This window comes from Cynara cardunculus (genome assembly GCF_001531365.2).
Source record: "Cynara cardunculus var. scolymus isolate 2C chromosome LG 3, CcrdV1, whole genome shotgun sequence".
Lineage (NCBI taxonomy): Eukaryota > Viridiplantae > Streptophyta > Magnoliopsida > Asterales > Asteraceae > Cynara > Cynara cardunculus.
Window position 1 is genome coordinate 4,761,257 of NC_037530.1, and position 7,500 is coordinate 4,768,756.

Here is a 7,500-nt window from a genome sequence, read left to right on the forward strand (position 1 = left end):
CCTATAATAACTCTTGCAAGATGCATTAAAGATTTGTACAATGTGCATAACAAGAACAAAAATACAAAGAAGTCAACAGAATCTCATATAAATATAAACTTTTCTAACAAAATTCAATCAAAGACAAAACATGAATGACATTCATCTAAAAAGATTCATGACGACCCTCAAAACCCTAAAATCTTCAACCRGATGAAAAGATGGTAAATGCTACATCAATGTACCAATCCATATAAAAAAGATCAAATACGATACTTCGTACCTCAAAATCCGTATACTGATAGTAGCAAATTCTCGAACTGCAAACAGAGATAACATAAATCGAAATCTCTTTTCATCAGACTCCAGATCTCATCCTTATAAATAGCAAATTCTCGAACTGTTGGAACCGATGAAATGGGATTGKGTTTAGGGATACGCAGATTAGGGATGGCGGTGGTTTAGATAGAAATCGAACTGTTGGAACCGATTAAATGGGATATGAATGGCGATAGAAATGGGATATGGATGGCGATAAAATTGGAATTGGAATTCGAATTCGAATTGGGATTGGGTTTAGGATACGCAGAGAGGGCAGGGTTTAGGATAGTATGCTTTAGGAGGTTGTACCTAAAGCAATAGAAGTTGTTTTTAAGAGTTTAAGAGATTAAGAGTTTTAGCCAAATGCATTATAAGATAGTATAGATAGTATAGATATGATCAAACGTAAGAAAAACTTTTTGTCTTTTTTATTTGTTGTAGAGAATAATAATTGAATGTATTTGCTTATTTTTTTATATATATTAATTAATTTCAATACTTATCCATTTATTTGAAAATTACTATGTTATAAAAATTTGTTAAAAATCATCAAGACTGAATTTACGATTTATATGCAATTAATTCGATGTTAAACGTAATAAATATTTTAATAATATAATTAATATTAATATTTTAAAACTAAAAAAGTGTTGAAATTGAACGTAATAAATTTTTTCAACACTTTTTATTTTTCTGTTTTAAAAACTAGAATAATAAATTATTATTGAGTAGTTTAGAATATTTTCAACAGATTTTTCAAGAGCATCTTGAACAGATTTTTCAAAATAGAGAAAATGCAAATTTTATTCTCTGTTTTGCCCTAACATATTTTTTATATTGTTATATAAAAAAAGAAGAAAAAAAGTGAAAACAAGTTTATAAAATTTTCTAAAATTAAATCAAATATATTCTCTATATTAACTATACTATATTATAAAACATTTGACAAAAACTCTTAAAAATCATTCTTTATGCATGAAGTATTGTTTATTAATACATATTACTTAAAATTTAAGACTACAAGTAAATTGTGCGTAAGTACAACTTATTAAAGCTCCATTTTTAAATTCGTATAACTAATAGCATATTAACATAATTAAATATAGAATAAACATCTCATTTTAAATATAAAAAATTTAAAATATAATTAGGATAATCATTAAGTTCTAACAGAATTATTATCTTTGTAAAAATTATATTGTCAAGTCAAAAATAAATTACTTCACTATTAACCCTAAATTAAATTATAATAAGAAATTAAATTAAAGAAATTATACAAAAGAATTTTTAAATAGAATTTGACATAAATATCCATGTACTTTTTCAAAATTTTATGATATCTTTAAATTTTTTTATTCAAACTAAAAACATTGTCTTTTCTCAAAACCACATAAGTGGTATTATATCAACAAAGACAAAAAATAAAACAAAACATTAAAATAAAGATGTATCTCAGTGCATTGCATGAGTATCTTTCTAGTTCTCTAAAATAGTGAAAAAGTTTAGAGTAGTTTTCTAAAAACATCTCCGACACATTATTATAATTTTATTAGAACAAAATTTTAAAATATTAAAAAAAAAGTTACCTTAATCTGTAATAGATTATCTATTTTAATTTCAATACACTTTAAAAAAATACTTTATATAAAATAATTATATAATATTTTAGTAATATAATTAATATTAATAACTTTAAAACAAAAAGTATTTGAAAATTAAATGTTATCTTAAAATTATAACAAATATCTGTGAGTTCTGACTTTGAAGAGTCAAATTGTTAAAATCATATTTATGGAAAAGGAAAGGACATCAAAGGCGTAGAATAAAAAGTAAAAGCGTGTAAACAGATTTATATTAAATATTAAATTAGAATTAATAAAAATGAAAATGAGTGGTGACAATAAGTATAGTTAAAAAGCCGGCCCACGTAGGTCACATTTGGTTTTGGCAACCCTAAATTACCATCTCACCCCTCACATGCATCCATCTCATTCACATAGCATATCTTCAAATATTACTCTTTTAAAATAATATAATATATAATACATATCAAATAATTATGGGTTCTTTATTATATGTTTATGGGATAAGTTTTTACCCAACCTATAAATCTTATTTGATAAAAGATAAAATAAAAATCAAGAGTCTTATCTGATAAATAAAAGTGATTGTTGTTACTTTTACAGAATAAGATTATTACATACACTGCTGTTTTGATAGTCGAAAAATGCTAAGATTAATGTGAATTTTAAGGATAAATATTTTGATAAACCATCTTTGAAAGAAATTTGAGGGGGAAAAAAAGGGATTATTATTATAATAAATAATAATTAAAAAAAATGAAAAGATGAGTAGTTTGTGTACTTGCAAGTTACAACACAGTGAATGATTCTGTTTTCCATCTGTTTGTCCATGTGGAAGGCCTTTAATTGGGTTGTTTGTGATGCACTCCACCCCCCACGCTCATTTATTTTTCTTAACATTTGTTTATCTTAAATTTTTATTTTAAAAGGTTATTTCATTCAATATAAATATAATGAAAATATGTAAAATAATTTATACGACTTACCAAAAAGTTATTTAAAATAATATTTCAAAAATATATATATATATATATATATATATATTTATGGTTAAGCTCTCAAAGAATATTTTGTAAAGTCATTATGTATTGTTATCAAGTTTATCAATTAGTGTTTATTAGTGATGACTAATTTATTAATTAACAATTAATTTATGAACTATTCTACTGTAACATTTCAGATTAACCGTAATAGATATTGTCCGTTTTGTCGATACCAAAATTCATGGTTTTAAACGCATGTAAAGGGTTGTTTGACAATGGGCTTAATGGGTTGTTAAGTTTGTATGATTTATTCGGTCAGCCGTACATTGTTGTTCATTTCTAGCTTATTCGCCCAACCGATGGCTTAATCGGTTAGACAGAAAAGTAAGTATAGTCCTATGGATTCAATCATTTATTCATCTCTTTATTTCAAGTTTGTCTTTTCACAGTTCAAGTATTGTTCTAATCTTCTGGTAATTGCCTACTCACCACACCCTACTCCCTCTCCCACCTTAAATCCACCGTCATCTCCACCCTGATTCAACCAAAACACAAACGACATTTGATTTTCTGGGTTCGTAATGGGTTGATGTTAAGCTTGATAGCAGTAAAAGTTGGTTGCAACAGTGGAATTCGGTCCCTGTACTTCGGCCATTAATTATTGGTTGTTGGTTATCTTCAAGCCTAACTATACGTTTCGACTCACACACATATTAGTAAGCAACAATATTCACTTAATCGAATCTTAAACACGAAAACTTACGTAGATTTGTTGCAAAAAATTTAGACGAAAACCCTCAATTTCGAACCAACTTACCGAGATTCGTTTGATATTTTGGGTCTCATAAGGGGTTGATATTAAGTACAACAACGACAGTGAGGGAGGCTAGAGATTGAGGCGAGCTACAGTTCACGGTTGGGAGAGGTAAAAAATGGACAACAGAGGGATGAAAGAAGATGAAGTTCACCGATAGGTTTCATCGTAATGGAGATGTGTGGTTATAATAATATTAATAATTCATAATAAATATATTAGTGGCAAAATAATCAAATTTATCAAATAATTATTTTTATTGTTGTTGAATATAAGTTTAGGGGTAAAATAGTTATTTTTGTTATTCAGAATGTTTATTCAGCAGTACAACCAAATAACAGTTTATCTTATATCATTCAAACAACTTTATTAATACAGACAACTTTATCCATACAGGTCTACAATCCCTAAATCCCTTATAAAAACAACTTTTATGAGATCTTACATCTACCAAAAATAACCTATTGTTATTTTACTATTTAATCATTTATAAATAAAAGACAAAACACTACTATAACTTTAACTTTTTTTATATTTGGAATCATCAACAATCAAAAATATAACCATTAATGCTCTGCCTGTTTTTTTTTTAATTATAATAATTTTTGTGGATCATAAATTAAATGAGATGTTAAATGCTTCACCGACTATTAAATAGTTGAAGTAAATTATAAGAATAATGGTTTTACCGTCCATTTAAAGTTAATTATTTATGCAACCGTACCATTATGAAAATCAACATGAAAACGACATCACTCCATTCAACCCATCACTTTTATTGTTTAATTAAAAATATTAAAATATATATTCTACTCTACCATACCAATTAACTAATAATCATTAATAGAATTCAGGTAACAAATCAAAATTTTATGGCAGTTTCAAGGCGGTTCCGGTTCCAATCGGTTCCGGTTCCTGTCAAAAAGGGCGGGTACCTGCCTATGCTCACCCCTAGTTAGCAACGATCGTGTAAATAATATTTTTTTGGTGATCGTTGGGGTTTTTCGGGTTTGTTTATGCGCATCAACAAACCCCCAGAACGTTCACGAATGGTCTGAAGTTGTCGCGATTGAACTTCCATGATCTTTTGTATGAAGCTATTTTTAGTTTAGGTTTATTCTGTAGAATGAAATTTCATCAATAAGAATTAATACTTGAATTTGAATAAGAAGGAGGAGTCTTTATGTCACGTTACAGAAGTCCTCGTTTTAAAAAAAATACGCTGCCTGAGGGATTTACAAGGTGTTGATTATTGGATTGAACGATGTATAAAATATCATAGTTATCTAAATTAACAATATGGGTTGGAAAAGACAGTAATTTATTTGTAATTATGACACGCCGTAATTTTTAAAAAAAGCATACATTAAAAAGGTTAGTTATGAACCACAAGGGTGGTGCCTGATTGGTTTGAGCTGGACTCCAAAGGTCAAAAATACCAGGAAGTCCCAGGTTCAAATCCAAGAAGGAATAAAAACCCCCTTTTGGCCATGGAGGTTCAAATGCAGTGACTCCGGGCTATCTGTAAAGCAGGTAATCGCCATGGGATTAGTCGGCTTGCATAGCGGTTGGATATCCAGGTTAATAAAAAAAAGATAGTTATGATATTTATAAAAAGAAAGGGGTTGAATTGTATGTAAGCAACACCTTAAGAGATTAAATTTGAGAGTTGGGTGGCTACGTTTGATTTTAGTGAGTTGGAGACGAAAGGAGGCAACGTTTTGCTAGGAAACGAGGGTTGGAAAAAGGACAGAGGTTGGGGATTTTATCATTCCGGTTCAATTTCAATCATTTGGCAAAGATAAAAGAAAAAGAAAAAGAAAGAAATATCTGAGAGAAGGAGAACAAGAAGAACTGAGGAGTGGAGTTTCAAAGTCAAGAAACAAAATCAAGGTAAGGATTCACATCCAAATAATGTTTAATTGCTTCCCTTATGTTCATTCAAGTAAAAGATGTTTTATGGGGACGATTTAGCACATAAATATTGATAGCTTAATAACTAAAGAAGTATGCCATGGTTATGTTGGAATAGTGAAGAAAAACATGTAATTTTAGCATCGTTGTGTGTAAGACCTATATTTTATGAGTATACCTTTAAGATTTATGTACTGTAATGAGCCTTTTGAGGTCATACTTTGAGTGGAACGTATTGGGTCTTAAGAGCTTATGGTATGGGTGAGTTCTACTAGAGAAAAATGGAACTCGGAACGAAACGGGAAATCTCGCTACTTATCCTGTTACTAGGTCGCGGGAAAAGTTGTGCAGCTCTCTCTATTTCAGCAAAAAGGCTTTATGGACGCAAGCGACTTACCAAGTGACTAAGGTTGCGGTAAAGGTCACAAGAACGCCTAGATCGGGTTTTAATCTCCAGTTTTAAACTAGGATTTCTCCATTTTTCACCCACTTCAATCCTATCTCATTTGGGTGATTTTTGGGAGTTATTGGCAACATTTTGGAGCTTGAAGAAGATCTAACCTAAGGGTTTCAAGCTATTTTGTTGGGATTTTCATGTTCTTAAAATGGTAAGATTTTGGGAGTTGGCATTGTATTTAAGGTTTTGCTTTAGATCTGGTATTGGGGTTTCCCTTGGTACATTTTAGTTTGATTATGACCCCAATAAAGTTACTAGCTAGAGTCGGATGTTCGTGGATCTAAAGTCTTCTCCACTTTGGAAGGTAGTGACCGGTTTAGAATCTAGGTTTAACCTAACCTAGCAAGGTTAGTTCAAGTTATTTTGTGAAAACTATACACATGCCAAAATGTGTATTTTGAAGTATTAAAGTGTTTTATTTGATGTTTACCAAATATGTTGAGTATTTGACTAAGTTTGCATATTTGGTAAATTTGGGTTAATAAATAGAGTAAAATGACAAAATTTGGGTTTTGGACATTTTGATAAATAAATCACAAGAATGTCTTCTTTTGAAGATTTACCGTACAAGTAGAGATCTTTTACATTAATGCATTTTGATTTATTTGGTCTTATAAACCGTTTTGAAAATGCATGCTATTGTGGTAAGTATTTGAGAAGTAAATAAGGGATCACAGCCTTTCATCTGGTCAACGTTTGCGGCTTTGACTATAAAGCACCGAATAATTTATCGAATGGGTATACGGAAGAGAGAAAAGTACTTTCATAATTTTTACAAATAGAAGACAAATAGGTTCATATGCGAACTCGTTTGATTCAATTATAAATTATATGTTCATATGTGAACCTCTTAATTAGTTCATATGGGTTCATATGTTAATCAATTAATTTGTTCAATCACACGGGTTCATATGTGAATAAGTTAATTAGTTCATATGTGAATCATACGGGTTCATATATGAATATGTTAATTAGTTCATATATAAATCACACAGGTTCATATGTGAATCAGTTAAAAGAGTTTATATGTAAATCACACGGGTTCACATATGAACATACAGTTCATATGTGAATCGCAAGAGTTCACGTATGAACCCGTTTGCCACCTATTTGTAAAAGTTACGAAAGTAGCTCCTCTATTTTTCGCATAGTCGTAAATTTTGGCTAGTCAAAAGCCTCAATTTTTGACTAGTCAAATCCGATCTTAATCGTATAAAGGGTTAGGATCACTTTTTTACTTCTCAAATATTTACCACTTCTTAAAGCATAGGGAAAGGTTCATTTGAGACGTACTAAGTATTTAAGAAATAAAGAATTGATCCTAGCCTTTTTTCTGGTCAACATTTATGGTTTTGACTGTGAAGCACCGAATAATTTTCTCATGATATTCATAAGATAGAGGGATAGTTTCATAATTTTTATAAATAGGAGACAAAAGAGTTCATATGT